The sequence below is a fragment of the Grus americana genome, chromosome 10 (genome assembly GCF_028858705.1).
Source record: "Grus americana isolate bGruAme1 chromosome 10, bGruAme1.mat, whole genome shotgun sequence".
Classification (NCBI taxonomy): domain Eukaryota; kingdom Metazoa; phylum Chordata; class Aves; order Gruiformes; family Gruidae; genus Grus; species Grus americana.
Genome location: NC_072861.1, coordinates 7250856 through 7268971, shown reverse-complemented (window position 1 = coordinate 7268971; position 18116 = coordinate 7250856). Strand labels below are relative to the sequence as shown.

General features: G+C 40.1%; 1 protein-coding gene across 7 annotated transcripts in view; it reads right to left on the bottom strand.

The window, feature by feature from the left end:
- The window catches only part of APBA2 (amyloid beta precursor protein binding family A member 2), a 122688-nt gene that overhangs the window by 89740 nt on the left and 14832 nt on the right, over nucleotides 1-18116 (bottom strand). Inside the window, exons 1-2 of one of the 7 annotated variants that reach the window (XM_054836262.1) lie at nucleotides 17875-17973; nucleotides 13779-13837 (exon numbers count right to left, since the gene is read on the bottom strand). The exons of 1 other annotated variant lie outside the window; for it this stretch is intronic. The gene's annotated coding sequence lies outside the window, so the exon portion shown is untranslated. Of the gene's footprint in view, nucleotides 1-13778; nucleotides 13838-17220; nucleotides 17743-17874; nucleotides 17989-18116 lie in introns of those variants that run through there. 5 more of the 7 variants (XM_054836263.1, XM_054836267.1, XM_054836261.1 and 2 more) reach the window with 5 other exon arrangements.

The following is an 18116-nucleotide window of genomic DNA, read 5'->3' as shown; positions in this document are numbered from 1 at the left end:
GGAATACATATTTCTGATTTAGTAGCACTGAAAACATAAAACTTGAAAGGGGAAATTCTGTCCTCTGCCAGTTTTTCATAGTCCAAAGACAAATTAATACAGCATGAGGTCTTGGTAAGACCACAGGAGGAGACTGCAGCCTCTCTATAAAATGCTAGACTGCATTTTGGTAGCTCACAGCATCCCAGCCCAGAATGATTAAATCAAGGCATCTGGTCATTTGACTACAAATTGCTTGAGTTTTGAGCCTATCAGCAATACAGAATGGCTCTCATAGCACAAGAAATACAGTACAGAAAAATGCTTGCCAAGAATAGGATGAAAACCACTGAGAAAGAAATACGGTTATTTTCAAATTTCTAACATAATATTATTAATTATTATGAAGCTTTCTCACATAGGAATTTTTAAAATTCCTTTTCATTCTGAAATCAATCACTGCAGCACACACAAAAGAATTTCAGGCTTTAATTATAAAAGAATAGGCAACTTTGAAAGCAGCATAAAGATTTAGCTAACTCAGACATTTCAAGCAAGACTCACATTTTGATTTCACCTTCTGTTCTTGCATTTTAATGTTTCAAGCATCCTGTTTTATGAGAAAGTTATCACTTATTGCATGGCAAGTCTCAGAGAGCTCCGGTTCTCTCTGGACCTGACAGTTCTGTCTGTAGTACAATCCGATAGGAAATAGCTGTGCCGTCATGAAGCCTAGCAATGAATTGGGGCAGGGGAAAGGAGCTACAAGCACTGACTGCTAGACCTATGCAACTGAAAAATATTGCTTAGAAGAGAAGTGGCAGAATCTCATCAGTTGACAGCTTACATTTAGACTACTACAGGGAATAAAGCACTTATATATCAAAGCGTATTGTATGGACCTGCCCCTACAGGAATATAAATAGCTTGTTGGCACGGAGTGTAAGGCCTCGTAAGCTACTGCAACCCATTTACAGTCACTTATCTTAGGTATCATGAGGCTTTGATGTAAGACTCAGTCACATCTTTGTTTACAACTTTTGCCAAGGCTTGGGGTCTCATTAGGCACAGAGAGTACAGGTTTGACTTCATTCCAGATGTAAGTTTTTTTGAAGGAAGAAGCATTGGATATTGCTTGTGAGCTTCAGCTGTTGTCCTTTTGGAAGGCTAATCACCAAATTTATCAGTAGGGGGCACAAGAAAACAGCAGTCCTCATCAAACATGCATAAAACTAAGGGAGAGCTCCCAAGATGAATCCTCAACAAGCCATTAGGTTAGCATTATCTATTCTATTTCAATTAAAAAACAACACCAACAACAAAAAAACAACAAAAAACCCCACAAACAGCCCTGGACCTATCGTATATAAAGCATATCTAATGTTGGTTGAATGAACACTACTAGTTCATTTGAGATAAAATTCACGATATTAATAACTGCAAGATGTTTCAAATATTCAGCTATCTGAAAACCTAAATGTCTGAAGATGAGGCTTTATAAATTGCAAATGAAAGAACTAGTCCCTAGTGATATCAGACAAATGAACAGCATGTTGGTAGATATTAAATCCTAAAGCATAAATAATCTCCTTAAACCTACATCTGTGAAACCTAACAGTGAACTTACAAAAATATCTGTCCCTTATGCTCAATAGAAAATAATATAAGCAAACAAAAGATGAAAAACAGGGTGGTGGCCAAAATGTTCTTCACTATTGGGTTGCTGGATACAGAGGACCTTGGCGGAATTGACTTGATTTAGTTGTAAAGAAAAATGGCCCACCATCCTACAATTTGCAGTGCAAATTTCAGCACATTATTTAATGCTGTTAAAAAAGCAATCGGCTATGGATGGATCATCCACAGTAACCAATATGTTGTATGTGAGGATATCATCTTTCATCCTAAATTAGGGTAGGTGGAGTTTTACATTCAGGATGTTGTCTTTCCTTTGAACTCTGTTTCTCCACAGCTTAGTTTGTATGTCATACAGACAGATCTTTCAGTTTCTAAAAAAATACCAAGCACTTACACAAATGTTTAAATCCTCCATGACAGCTGTATGTGCTCTGTACATTGAAGGTCCAGGATCTTATAACTCTATCAGTAAGAGTTAATCAGTAAGGGGAATATTTAGAGAAAGCCTATTTCCAATTCTATTTATGGCCTTATTTCAAAATGTTACTGTAGTATCATGATAGGGAAGATGTAAATTGGGTCGATCCAGACTGAGTTTTCTGAGATGTAAACTGTGTCTACTATTGTATTATTAATACAAAGAATGACATTTGGAGAAAGTTTTCTCTTCACCAAGTCAGTCAAAAATATGACACAAAATTTGGTACCTAATTTGCCTATTTCATTCTTAGTAGTTTGTAACAACCTGTACTTGTTTTTATGTGATTTATGTACTCGCATCTTTCTCGCAAATCAATATCCCTCTGTCTTTCTGTTTTAAAGGAACCAAATAGGTTCCTGTTATCTGCTTCAGATTTATACCAGAAACCACAGATATATGACATGAAGCGTCATTTTTTTTCCAGGCTTCTAGTTGAAGAGCAAGAATATAATTATGTTCACATAGATCTAGGTATGTAGCTACATATATATGCAAAGCAGTTAACCCTCTTGGTTACTCAGATACTTTACCAATGAGTGCCTATAATTTACAGACAGAAGATGACAAAGTGTCAATTATGTAAAAGCTTTGAGCAGATAAACAAATGCCTACCCTGTGCGGATTTCTACCCATGAAATTGCAATACCAAAGACAGTGATCTCTTATTTTGGAGGAAGGAGCTATGTTTTACTTTTTTTTTTTTCCTCACTCAATATCTTTATTGCCTAAACAGATTTCAAAGCTTCATTTCTTTTCTGATGCTACATAAAGAACAAACAACATTCGTCTTTCAGTGAATACACACTTTGAAGTCCCTGCTAACTTCCAAAACGTGCCACTGTATCTCTTTGGGGAGCAATGAAGCTGAGTGGAAAGGCAGATAGAAAACTGGTGGTGCTTTACAGATTCTGACAGTAATCTTTGGTAAGGAGACAGAGTCAGCTCCAAGTACCAGTTTTAGGAAAGTCTTGAGGTTTCAGACAGACACCTCATCACTCAAGTGCTCTGCAAATAGTAGTGATTGGTGTAAAAGACCACTCTGCTGTTTGGAAAATAACAAAATACCTTCATGAATGGTTCAAAATCGGTGGTGTGAAATAACATCAAGGGTGAAGCACAATTTTTAAAAGCATTTTTCATCCTTTGGGATATAAGAGAACATTGCCTTCAAACTCAACACACACAATGTATGTGGATGAAATAAAGTATGCAATTAGCCTACAGTTAAAGGATTCTTTGAAAAAAATGTGACTTTGGCTAGCTCAACTGCCTACTGTACTTTGAAAAAGTTTTTCAGTAAAGGTGAAGAGATCCTTTTTAAGAAATCCACAGGCAAAGTTCAGGTGAAATCCTTGAAGGAACAGACTTTTCTGTGCTGAAACTGTCGGTATTAACCGCTATTTAAAAGGCTCCACTTAAAGCCAGGAAGTCAGACATCATTAGCTACCTAGGCTCTGATGCAGAAGTCTTATCCCATCAGATCCTAATGGCTTGTAAAGGAGAAGGGAGGCATGTGGATCTTGTCTAGTTGGAGAAGTTGTTGAAAATTGAAGAACTAAGCTTCCTCAGACAAAGTAGGGCAACAAAGCACTGGTTTACTCCTGACCTTGGGTAGCTCTGGTAAGAAGAGGAAGGGATTGTATATTTATTAAAGTTTCTGACCATGTTTGGAAAAAGACATCTTTATTTTATGTGATTTCTGTAGCAACACAATGGAATCTTTATGATTCAAGGAAAAATCAAATAAGTCTATTGCTGGGAGATTAAAATTCACTTCTCAACATAGTTCCCCCTTATAATACCAGCCTGCTGAAAGTATGAGGAAGCATTTACTTCCCTTTAGACCTTCATGATTAGAACTGAATGTTTATCTCACTTTTTTCACATCATTACAGGGAAAGCAACTGTTTGAAACACCGGATACTCTAGATCCTGCCCTCTATAGGTGTATGATAAAGCTGAAATATTGTCATTATGAAAACAGAAGTAAACACAAGTATTAGAGCAGAAATTGTAGATCAGATTGGCATGAGCCTTTGGCAGTTCATACTATGCTCTTTATATCTTTTTAGACTACACCTCTTGAATAGTCTTTGACGGCATGCATGTCATTTCTCCAGGCTCAATAACTACTTCAAGAAAGTACAGGAGACAACAGCTGGCTATCTCTTTGTCTTCTCTGCCATCCTGTGCTCTGCTACAGATGGGAACATTGAGAGTTCTAGTGATCTATCAAAATCCTAACTATTTGGAGACTTTAAGCCTGGTTTTTTGGTTGGGTTTTTTTTTTTCTTTTTCTTCACACACATGTAGATAGACTTTCCCTATCAGTAATTGACAGGCTAAGTAGGCAACCATGCATCACAGAACAGGAAGAAGGCTGAAAACTCACTCTTCTGCAATATTCCAAAAAGTAATAATACAGCTTCAGCCATTCTCATTAGTAAGTGTACCCTGTGGTTGAATAAGATGCAGTGTCAACAGGGTTAATTAGATCTACAGCTGGCCTAAACAAGAGATTTGTTTTGGACTGCAGCTGGCCTGATTGCAGCATGTAAAATAATGGTATCACATAGAAAAAAATCATATGTAACATCTATCGGATAAAGGCATTAATCCTGCAGTGCCATACCCCAGTACAAGGGAAGGTTATAGCTAGACAGCAGTATGGAAGACACCTACACACAGGAAGGCTCGTGCTCCATATCTGCCTATTACCTTACTTGTGTCATATTGGCTATCAAAGGACTAGGGGAATTTTAATGAAGCTTTAGAGATAGATAGATAGATAGATAGATAGATAGATAAATAGATAGATAGATAGATATAAACACTAGTATGAAAACAAGAATTTCTCCTGCATTTTATTTCATTTGTCATAAGATAATTCTGTTTTGCTTAACACATTTAAATAAACTATACATTTCCTAGGCTCTCCGTAAATGTAGCTATGCAATTGGATAACACTTTACAGAATTAATGGTTTTCCTTTCAAAATGAAATAGTTGACAGATCACTGGAACATCTTACCTGAGACATCACATTGGAACATTGTGGATCAGTCTATTTTGCATTTACCTATGAATTTTCCAATTGAGTACTCTGCATCTCACATCACTAAACATGCAGTAAGTAGCTACTAAGGCAAGAATGTAAATAGCAGTATGAGTCTTGCCATTCTTCAGTTGATTATTTGTTCATAAATAGATTGGTTCATCTTCAACTGATGCTCAGGACAGTATGTGTATAAATTTTGGTATCAGGTTCAGAATAAGTACTGTCTTGTCTACAGTTACATGTATATATGGCACAAAGTATTATGGCTAGCAGAACATGATCCTTAAAGAATACCTCATGTTATATAACTGTGTTCATTGGGAAAGCCAAATGTAGACTAATTCCTCTAACAATTGGAAAAATTCCTATTTTTCTATCAAGTCAACTAGGTTTCATCTTTCTAAGCTTAATTATTATGGTCTGAACAAGTACGCCATGGCAGGGTCTAGTGGTAACTAGAACTTCCTATGTTAGAGAGAGATGTACAGCTGTAGTCCTGCTGGGGCTGGTGGGACATTCTAGGGGATTGAAGTACTGCAGGGAAGTTTGTAGCTTGTAGCAAAACTGAAGTCTTGAAATACTGTTGAGCTGCACCCAGTTCAAATCCAAGGTTAGCTTCCAGCCACTTAAATTGCAAACATACAACCCAGTCCCTTAATAACAGAAGTTACCCACAATTATAAACCAACAACAACCTAACACTGTGCAGACCCTTCCTGGGCTTTCTCAATGGATTTTGGCAGGCATTTAGAAGGCTTCCCTCCAGGATACAACTTTGTACCATCACATGTAGCCTAGCATTGCAAGGCTATAATCAACTTCTGTGCCCTTTGATATCTCTCTATCAGATTCAAGCCCTGAACAGTCACATAATATTTTCCTTTCCATTTAATTCTTCATCTTGTGTTTGCTATAGCAACAACTGTCAGCTGGAAGTAAATAAATCCTAAATTATGTGTGTTGTAGAAAAGTCCGTTAACCAAGATTTCATTATGTTAAGTATTCTGCAGACATTCCTGCCACAAAGAGCTTAAAAATCTATAAGTAAGTTTACAGGCGGGTGACAGATGAATGAAGTGGACTTTGGGGTTTAAAAAAAACCACACACACCCACACCTTGACACAATACTGGTCAAGAACAACAACAATGGAAATAGTGTAATAGCTGCAAAGCCATCCTTCAATAGTCTCTATGGCAGAGAACTTTTTTCCACATGCTATTCATATTTACATAGGCAAATTATTTAATACATTCATTTATAAAAGTCATTATTTTTATCTTCATAGTTTAAGCCAGCGAGAGGGTTAAGAGTAAAATTCAACTAAATAGCAAAACCAAATTAAGATTTTCCAGTTAAGTACATCTAAGCTATTTTAACTGATAATTATAGAGATACCTATTATTCCAAGTTTTCAGTAAATGTTTAGTTTGTGTGTTATTGATTAAATCCAGTGTTAATTTTCTTCATCGAGTTTATTTTCTTCACAGTAGCTAGTATGGGGCTATGTTTTGGATTTGTGCTGAACACAATGCTGGTAACACAGGGCTGGTTTAGTTCCTGCTGAGCAGTGCTTACACAGAGCCAAGGCCTTTTCTGCTTCTTACACTACCCCACCAGTGAGTAGGCTGGGGGTGCGCAGGCAGTTGGAGGGGACGCAGCGGGACAGCTGACCCCAACTGACCAAGGGAATATTCCATACCATATGACCTCATGCTCAGCATATAAAGCTGGGGGCAGAAGAAGGAAGGGGGGGCACGTTCAGAGCGATGGCATTTGTCTTCCCAAGTAACCGTTACATGTGATGGAGCCCTGCTTTCCTGGAGATGGCTGAACACCTGCCTGCCCACGAGAAGTGGGGAATGAATTCCTTGTTTTGCTTTGCTTGCGTGCACGGCTTTTGCTTTACCTGTAAAACTGTCTTTATCTTAACCCACGAGTTCTCACTTTTAGTCTTCTGATTCTCTCCCCATCCTGCCACGGGGGAAATGAGCAAGTGGCTGTGTAGTGCTTAGTTGCCACCTGGGGTTCAACAATGACAGTACCCTATCTCTACCACAATATGAGGTTGTATTGGCTCTGTACCATGTTTTTACACTCTTGCAATATTCTTTTCCTCTAGCAGATAAATTTAAGCAGAAGATACCAAACCATCGAGTCTATTTAGAGAGGTCAGTCTTTTGAGAAATGACAGTCTACTGCTGTCTTTGTAGATGCCTACCACAAAGGGGTCCTATACACTTAGTTGGCTTGTAGGCTCTACTACAATAAAGATTTTTATTTTTTTTCAAGCACCTCTATTTCATTCAGGGTGCTACTATGTTGTTTAGTTTAGTTCCACATGTTTGGTAAACTTCAAACTGTACTGTTAAAAATTCCTGTTTGAATTTCCCCCATTGCTTATCTTTATGATACATGAGGGTCTCTGCAGTCTTCAGCATGCATCCTGTGATAGGGAGCCTGGCATGCAGCTCAGCAAGAGAAACCACTCCTGCTGAGCCTCACAGGATGGTCTGAAGAAGAGGAGGAGGAAGGACTACTACCAGTCCAGCCTGAGGAGATGACAGTCATTGTGTCGATGGGACCAACATGTTACAAGTTGTCAGCCAGTGAGCTAGGGTCTACCTTAAGCGTCAGCCCCAGTTAGAGTCAGAAGTTCATTCGATGATGAGAGAGATATCATCTTAAAGGCAATATGGATTTCATCCTGTCAAAAGAAAAGATTCATTGTGCCATAGGAGAGGGTGGGAAACTTAGAACGGTAGTATACAGATTTCATGTTTCCCTATCTTTCAATGGTATTTACTAGTACTACAGTAGGTTACTACATTACCTTAATTACTACAGTAACGTAGATGAAAATATGTAATACCATGGACTATTTACTGATGAACAGCTGGTTCAGAAACTCTGGATGGCATTTGGCTTGTTTATATTTATTATGAATGGTTATAAAAATGTTAAGTACCATCAGAAAGAAAACCAATAACTCAAGCTTATATCATTCAAACAGATGCTGGTTAATATCAAGGAACTTATTTCCACTACAATTGCTATACCACTGCCAATCACAAGAATCTCAAAATTACTTAAAGGTATCATATTGCCCGCAGATGCTTAAAGTACATATTCACAGTTTCTTCATTCCTGGAGCCTGTGTAAGTAGAAACTCGAAGCTGCGATTCTCCCGCACCAACAGCTGAAGCCTTAACTAAACCTAATACTAAGAAGTGTTAACAAATCTAAGTTAAATCAATGTTGGCTCAAGAATAAGCCAGAGATTTTACTAAATTGTGATTTAAAACCTCCAAAGTCAATATAGAGATATGCACAGGGGAAAAAAAATACTCAGAAAGGGCTAGTAGCGCTGAAATAAACAATATTCAGTTTTCCCTCTTCCAGTCTTTAGGAAGCAAGGCATAGGTTACTAAGGTTCTTTACTATGTTTTGTACAAAGTATCTTCTCATGAAGCAAATCATTCTTGTACCAAAATGTGAGAAAGATATTTCTATGACAGAAAGCAGGTCAGCTAACAGGTTGTTATTCTCCTAAATGCTACTGTACAAAGCAAGAACCAGGTTAAGAAAGTACTGTGGATAAACCTCTAGGCAACTATTCCAGAGAGCTTGGTTCAGTCACCCAGAAGGCTGAATGATTCTAGGCAAGTCATTTCAGTGACTCCTATCTGTAAAACAGGGCCATCAAATTTATTTCCTTTGCTTTGAGACTTTCTAATAAGTTCAAAAGCTAAATCTTACCTAGAATGACAGTACAAAAGAATTACAGTGCCAATGTATACATCTTATGCTGCAATAAAACTGATACGAGGTTATTTGTCCCTAGAGTAATATAATCTTAATAGCACTTTTTTCCCCCCTAAATCATTATTTCTAATTAGACCATCTGCTAATTGGTGGGTCCAGTTATGATGGGTACGAGTTTAACAATAAATGGAGGACAAATATCAGATATAACACATGTTGTAGAGATAATTTATTATCACTGTGGATTGGTGTGCAATAGACGTGCTAAAAACCCTAAGGTGGCCTCTTTCCAAGTACTGAAAACAGCAAGTATCACAACAGACACCTTCTGTGCCTTTTACTTAGGGAAAGACAGAGGGATATTTCTACTTACCATTGAAAACACAAAGAAAACCCCTTTATTATTAAAACAAACAAAAAACCCAAACCAAAACAAAAAACCTAAACCACAATTGACTTAAAGACACACTCCTGATACCACACAGGTATTTTCATGGCAAAGCTTCCATCAAGAAAGCAGGTAGTCATTTACCAGCAATGAAGAATTCTGCCAACAACAACCTTCATAATAATGGAATCAGAAATGCAATGCAAATCAGTATTTACTAGGAAGTGTTCTCCTCTACCATTCATTTTATGCCTCTGATGCAGCACTGGGAATGGAATTTCTAGTCACCAGCAGAATTCCCTTCCTTTCTCCCTATCATCCAGTATGCAACAGCTTTTATCTCCTGGGCCATAATATGTCAAATTCTTCTACGTAATTAAAGCCACACTGATTCACTGGCTATGAATATCACAGGGATACATTTCTTTTTAAAGCTGCCTTATCTCTTAATCAAGAGTTGTTTTCCAGTAACCCAAGATTTTGTGCCTAAAGGACATTTTGCATATATATGTGTGTGTGTGTGTGTATAAAAATAACATTTCTTTCTCCTCCATAACCCAGAAATAACAAGAAAATATCATTATACTCTGATTTCCCTTGGTAGTGCTAAATCAGAGACTGTGAAGGATGGCAACTGAGGTAGGCAAAATGCACATTTTCCTTAAGTATTGAAACTATAATATAAACCTTTATTGCACCACCAAACAGAACCTTTCCATATTTCATTGGTTCATTCATCTCTGAGATTTGTTATTATAGTGGGGTTTATTTTGGAAAGAAAATAAAATTCCGTAGAGGTCAAAAATACACAAACAAATTGGTGACAAGGCTTATATCTTGTCAGGTTATTTTATATTTTAACATACTGTTAACAGTTCATTCTTTTTAAATGCAAATCTGTTAAGGATAAATTTAAATATCAAGGCAAGCAATTCTGGTAGCATGGCAACAACATGCTATGCTGCATAGTAAGAATTTGGAACCGAGGCAAGTCTTTGCTTCTTTCACATACTGGATCAGTTTATGAGTAGAAATATGTGTGTTCTTTGCTTAATGGCATTTATGACTATTCCTACATCAGTAGTTGTAGTGGTCTTTGAAACTCAAGACAGCACAGCAACCCTGTGAAACCTGGTAGCAGTCAGGGTGGCCATCCTTAATAGATAGAAAAGCTACAGATTAGAAGAAAACATTAAAAGAGGGGGGGAAAAAAAAAAGAATATACTTAGTAACAGTGTTTAATACAAGATTCCATTCCCAGGAGAGAGATTTGGTGTGGATTTGAGGACTATAGCAGCTTTGAAGCAATCTTGCTTCTGAACAAGAAACAAGCAATCCCATCTCCGTGCACTCTCCCTGATGTGTTGAAAAGGCATCTCTCTTGGCTTTTACAGTATGAGGTTTGAGGCATATTGTAAGATTTGACTAAATCAAAAGGGTGCATTTGCCCTTGCACTGAAGTGATATTTTTGTGGTAGCTCATAACAGTGATTCTAGAGAGTAATGTCAATTACTTGATGTCATTTCACTCTTGGTGATAGGGAAAACAAATAATTAAATTCTATGTCATTTCAGAACAGAATCTGGTCTGTGCAACACTCATTCTCTTCAGTTGCTCCAGTGCTTTAGTAACCAGGCACTCAGGAATATATTACCATTTTGCTGGGCAGGAAAAGGCAAAGTTAACTAGCACTTCGGAGACTCCCTAGAAAGACACGCTAACCAGTAAAGTACAGCAAACAATCTTCTGATTTTGAAGGGCACAGTGGGTGACAGAAAGTCTACCCAAGTACCTTTGTTTCTGTCTAGTGCATGAAAGCAGTAAATATGTGGAGGGCTGTGTGGGAGTCTTATTTTCTTTATTATTCTTTCTCTCACATAAAGATCAGCTATTTCACTAAACCTGAACACTGAATGCCAAACACAGCTACTTGTTCTGCGAGGTTCTTATAATACTGTTTAGATAGGTGCTGTCCTTGTGGAACTTGGGCTTCTCACCCTACGTTATAGCCTGTATAGAGGGGAAAAAATGCAGTTTAGAAATACTTGTCTAAATGTTTTTGAAATAATTGAGCACCAAAAAAAGACAGACATAGGGCCCAAATTTTTTGTTCCTTGGTAGTTTTTTATCCTGGTTTAATGCAGATGACACACTGATGACTTTATAATCTTGTGTTTCATACAATTTGAGGCAGGTACCACCTTGATTTTGGAATTGCAGCTAATGTTTCATCCAGGCTCCTTACTTCTGCCTAAGAAAGTACTTTTGTAGCCTACATTTCAAAAATTCCTGTCACTTCCTCTTCCTCCTCAGGGAATTTTCATATAGACATACCAGTATCACCACCAACAATACAGATGTTGTCTTGTTTCCCCTCTTCCTTCCTTCCTTCCTTGTTCTCTTGATTTCCAATATTCTAATTTTATTTCTCTAATCAGTTTAGAACTCTTAAAGTAAGTCAGCACTTACAGGTCCACGGGTGTCTCCCTTATGTAGATAAGCTTTCTCCAAGTTTTATTACCATAACCACTTCAAAAGTGCCTGCCCTGTCACAAATGCTTTGTGATAACAAGAGTTGGTTCCACCTGGCTTTTGATGCACTTTGTTTCTTCCTTAGTATGAAATGCTGTAATGACTTAATCTTCCCTGTCATTGAGGATTTCTGGGTACTACAGGGTCACTTTGCATGAGACCAGTGGTCTTTTGCATGGCAAGATGCCTAAGGAGTCCCTTCCAGAGGCCCTTAAGAGATCTGTCCATGTGATTCTCCCAAAGATAGGAACAGTATGTTTGTGGAGAATTAAGGTAACATTGCCACTGCTGTCTGTTGCTAGTTTGTAGTGCAACTAAGGTTTACATCAACTGTTAGAACCCCAAGATATGCAAGGTCATCTACATTTATTCCTATGCTTCCTTCTTCAGCAGCTTATCCAGAGGAACAGATCACACAGTGATCCCAGGGGATCATTCTGATGTCATTCCTAAAACCTCAGCTGAATGAAGCTCTTTCTGTGGACTCAGGCTCTTAATACAGTGAGATGGAATGATGAAAGTCTACACATAAGAATATGAATTCTCTATCTCTGTTTATCTGCTAAAATACAAATTTTCTGTTCAATTTTTACTGGAATTACCATCTCACTAAATTCCCCGGAGAACCTTGTAGTGTCATGCTAAGATAATCACTGTCACTCACAACAAATCCAAAGTGGAAAAACTGGAAAGCAGAGATGACTCTTCTACAGTCACTGCAAGAAAAATACCTTACTGGAGGAAATGGAAATGAACCCAAAAAGCCCTATGTTCTGGTGTTAGACAACATCACCTGACATTCTGGACTACAGTGGTCAAGCATCTAGATCTGGACACTCACTAGAACAGTGTTGCCACTCATGGTTAGTGTTACAAAACTATTAGTTGGGTTGTGAGCTGTTTGTTTTGGGTTTTTTTTAAGAAGATGTTGCTATACTTGTGACAATAAGAAGTAACTTGCCTTCTATGACCACATTACCAAATCTTTGCTCAATCTAACCACTGTACTCAGGTAAAACAATTTCAGTGAATTCTTCAAGGACTAGATCCTGTGAACCCTTAACACAAACGTAGATGACATATAAAAAGAAAAACTTGCAACGTCAGGCATCTCTTGTAGAAACGTTTGAGGAATAAAACCAGCAGATTTCACTCTTTGAAAATGATCAGGGTTATAGTACAATTGATTTGGGGAGAGAAACTTCTGCAAAGGTTGTAGTTGACAAGTGTGTCTGTGAGGGGAATGTCTTGGAAAGTAAAAGGAAAAGACAGAAGTCTGGAAATAATGCTAGCTGGTGACATGCTCACAAACATTCTAACATCAATGTACAAAACAAAGTTCAAAAACTACTTCATTCAATTAATAGAATGGAAATATTCAACCTGCCTTTTAAGTAATATAACAATAACAAGTATTCCTATGTGGCTGAATCTTCATTACTAAGTCTGTAACTAGAAGGACTATTTTCCAGAAGGAAACTTCATCTTAATAGTTCAAAACAGACAACTATCCCAAGATGCTCCTCCGTGCAGCTCCCACTGGTAGTCCAGGTGGGTATCAGTGGATGTATGCATTGCAGAAGTACTGCTATTTGAAAATCCTTATCTAAACTCCAAACCTCACACTGGTTATAACTGACATATTTCTCCATGTCAAGACTTTTTGTACACCTTTTTGCCAATTTTCCTTTCCTCTTCATTTACTTCTATTTCAAAAAAAAAAAAAAAAAAAAAAGAAAAAGCTCCCTTCATGCATGAGTATACGTCGGAGTATGCATCTCCAGCAGGATTTCACGAAACCTTATCATCTGAGAAAAATAACACTTCTTCCTCGTCATCCCTACCTACAGGGCTTCTTGTTCTCCCTCTTTTGCTTAGGTGGAAGTACCCATTAATCCTGGAGTTTTCTGTACTGGTCTCTACTCAGTTCTAACTTACTCCTCTTGAAGTGCAAGTCACCTTCCTCTGCTGCAGCAGGTGAATGAAGACAGTAAGTACTGCAACAAAAAAGGAAAGGAATGTCATGCACTCAAGTGACAGTGCATTTACGTATCAGCATCAGAAACAAACAGTTCATTCTATATGTGTTTTTACCAGTTGTATAAGACCTTTCTTCTGGAAAACAGTATCATTAGCCAAGATGAGACTTAAGTTCAGACAAAACTGAGAACTGGAATAAAAGCCCTCTTCTCATGGATGCCATGATAGAGCCTAAGTGCTGCATGTTCAGCTCCCACAGGCTCTCAAGGGAAAATGGGTCCTCAGAAACAAAACAAAACAAAACAAAATCTTACATTTTAATGCTCTCTCCAGTAGACTAAAAGCATTTGCAAGTATCCAAAGTAGTTATAACGAACATTTGACTCAGCAATTGCATGTTTTGTGGAGTGTTTAAAAACTAGTGAATTCTGATTCTGCTTTCAGCTCTTCCTCTTAACATGTGAAGCGCATGTGACTGTATCAGTGCTTTATTTTTCCTCCATCTACAAGAACTACCATTATGGCTCCTGCACTAATGTTGCAAGGCTTTAATTGCCTCACAGGAATGCCAAAATATACTACGTAGAAAGGTTCTTGCTTGCAAGAAGTATGTTTTTCCTTTTCTTTATATCTACATTAAAATAAAAATATTTCAAGCAAATATCTCTTCCTTGGGAGGCTTACAGTAAGGTTTTAATTTGTACTAATAGTAATGTACTATTACACAGGTAATAGAGGCCAATGCATCATACTGATATTATACTCCATCTTTGCTGAGATGCATGGATTAGTCCTAGAATGGAAGCTCTAGTTCTTTCTAAAAAAATTCTGATTTCTGGAAATATGTCTGCTTCCATGTATGGATAGGCACAAACATACAGCTGTTCACAGGATCATAGACCAATTCAGGTTGGAAAGAATGTTGGAGGTCTCTTGTCCAACATCCTGCTCAAACCAGGGTCATCAGTGAGGAGGCTTGATCAGGTTGCTAAGGGCATTATCTGGTCTGATCTTAAAAACCTCCAAGGATGGAGATCACGCAACCTCTCTGGGCTACCTGTTGCCATGTATGATTGTCCTTGTGGGGCAAAAGATTTTGTTTATATCCTGTCTGAACCTCTCATTTCAACATAGACTTATTGTCTCTCATTCTCTGCCACATACCATTGTCATGAGTCTGGCTTCACTTCCCTGAAGACCTCCTTAGAAGTACTGGAAGGCTGTTGTTAGGTTCTCCCAAAGGCTCCCCTTATGCAGGCTGAGCAAGCCCCACTCCATCACCCTCTCCTCACAGAGCCTGCCCTCCAGCCCCAACCACTTTGGTGGCCTCTGCAGAACTCACTCCAGTTCATTAGTATCTTCCTTTTACCAGGGGGGACCAAAACTGGACACAGTATTATAGATGTGATCTATTGAATGCTGAGCAGAGGGGGATAATTACTTGCCTTGATCTACTGGCTGCATTCTTGTTCATACAGACCAGGACGCTCCTGGCTATCTTTGTTGCCAGGGTACACGGCTGGTTCATGTGCAGCTTACCATCCACCAGGACCTCTGTGCCTTCTTACATTGCAATGGCTTAAAGCACGAAAGCATTACCTTGTTTATTTAAGCACGGATTACAAGGGAAATGGATATAAAAAGTCTGCAAAAGCACCTAAAACCTGATGCGTTCAAAGGCTACAACCAAGATTTTGTTCTGGACAAAACCAGGATCTTCAGTATTTCTCTCTGTGAGCTGGTAGCATGGAATAGATCACTTCTTGCTAGATATCTCTCTCTACCTTCAGCACAGGCATATAAACTGGAAGAGGTTTAAACCATGGTATTGTCACAAATTATTTCTTAGCAAGTGCTCTTATCAGAACAGCTGGAGAGATGGTAAAATTACACTTCTTGTAGCAGTTCCTCATGTTCACAGCCTTAAGCAAAGGTCACTTTTTAAAGACCTAGCTCTTTAAATTCATGTCCAGTCTCCAAACTGAACTGGCATTAACCAAGTAACTGCACAAAAAAGGCTTTTCAAGATTCTTCCTTAGAATCATAAGACTTTGACCAAAAGAGCTGAGCAGCTATGGCCTTTTCAAGAACGTTCTTCCTTTATGTTCAGAGGATCAAGGGGAAGTAATAATGCAGCTGCTGATTAGAGGCAACACTGCATTTTTAAAAATAGCTTTAGATATTTCCAAGTGCAGATAAGGGCTAAACTATCAGAGAATTTAGGTTTAGGAAGCCTGACAATCAAGGTTTACAAGGACAAGGCAGCCTGAAATCCTATGAGCCCAGAGTAGAGTAAGGACAGTGGCTTCTCCTTTAGTAGTTTAGTACCCATAGAACAACATATGGGAAGAAAAGCTCTTTCATCCTTGTCTGTCCCATACAGAGGAGAATCTGGATTATACAGTGATAAATTACAATCTTATGCTTTAACATAAACCTCAATCTTACACTTTTCAGCGTACAGATAACCAGCACATACTGTGTTTTTACTTCTTAGTGGCAATAAAGAATTACACTAAAATTCCTCCCTTTTAAAATTACCTATTTAAAATACCTTTGCTTACACACAACCATGTATAACTGCAATAGCAGTCGTTTCTGTTTTTCAATTCTGCTGGTTAGGTAATGAGGGATTCTTGGGTAACAGGCATAATACATGAAATACCTTTTCTGCAAATGGATTTCCCAGCCCCTCCTGGGAGACTATAGGGTGGCCTTGACCACGTAATACAACTAAAACACTACTTGCATTTTTCTACCCAAACTGGTCACAGTAATTTAAGACTTTTCTTAAACATCACTGCAATGCATGTTATCTCTGTACTACGAATCTTGTATGATTTCTTGTCTTTATTTAAATTTTTCTTGTATGCCCTTGCTAGCATGCTACTACCATCAAAACGACAATGAAGATGCCAAGTACGTAAATCTGAAAGCACAGGCTGCTAGTTGAGGCAAAATAAGCCAGTCTTTGCCTTTCCAAGATGCAGCTCCAAACACAGCATTCCCTTTCTCTCCCCCACCCCCATCCCTTTTGTTATGGCAATACAAAACCCCCTCATATATAAAAAAATGTTTAAAAATGGTAAAACAGACTATGCTATAATGTCTCATGCTGTGTATCCCAACAAAAATCAAGTATTCTTAATTAAGCAGCCTTTTCCCTCCAGACCTCATGATGAAGGGAACGGCAAAAAGAGTGGATCAGAAGCTCTGATCCATTTGCTACATTGCAGGCATGAAATCAGAAGCAAATACAAACTCTTAGCGATGCTGCATTACATGAGGGCTCCTCTCACATTTCTTTTGACTCTGTTAAGACAAACAGAGTCTTAAGCCTCCCGCCCTCCCACAAAACACAGACATTATGCATATGTTGCATTGCCGGTCCCTGCATTACCGAGAGCAGCCGTTACGGCACAGCTGAGGTGAGGCGGTCGGGATGGCGGGCTGAGCCGGAGAGCGCGCAGCCCCCTCGAGAGCGAGCTGATCGCGAGCCGGCAGCGCGAGGCACCCGCCGTCCCCAACGGCAGCCCGGCTCTGGGGAGACGTTGCCAGCTCTCCAACGGCTGACAGGAGGCGGTGGCGGCGCGGCTCCTCCGCTGCCACCTCCTCGCCACAGCGTGCAGAAGAGCGGCTCCGTGCCAGCGGGGACGTGTGGGCGTGCGGCAGCCCCCTGTGCCGGAGCTCCTCGCCGCCGCGTCGCCGACCGCGACCACGCTGGCGGCGACGCCATGCCGCAGGGGCTCCCCTTCAGCCCGGCTCCCCGTCCCCTTGCGGGTAGCTTGGTTGCCAGGGGACGGCGATGGGAATGAGGATGAGGCGGGGGCAGGTGCTCGCGGGGCGGGCAGCCCCCAGCCCCGATTTCGAGAGGAGCAACGTCCGCGCTCGCGCGGGGGCGGCCGCGCGCCCCCTCAGCGCCCGCCCGGCCCCGCGGGCTCCCCGCTCCCCAGAGGGGACCCGCAGGGATGCTGCTGCCCCACCCCCGGCGGAGTCGCCAGTCCCCGCGACAACACCGGCCGCCGGTCCCCCGTCCTGCGCCCCCGCTCCTTACCCCTGTTGGCAGCGAAGGGGCCGGCCCCCACCTCGCGCCGCGGCGGGGACACGGGGGCAGCTGCAGCCGCTCTTTTGTGTGCCTGCCTCAGCGCCACACACCGAGACGACTGGTGGGCCCGGGAAGCTGCGTGCGAGAATACCGCCGGCCGCCCGGGAACCTGCATGGCACATAGCCCGGCCTCCGCGGCGCCTCAGGGGGGCCAGGCCCGCGGGGCGCGGGGGGGCGGCTCGGAGCCTCCC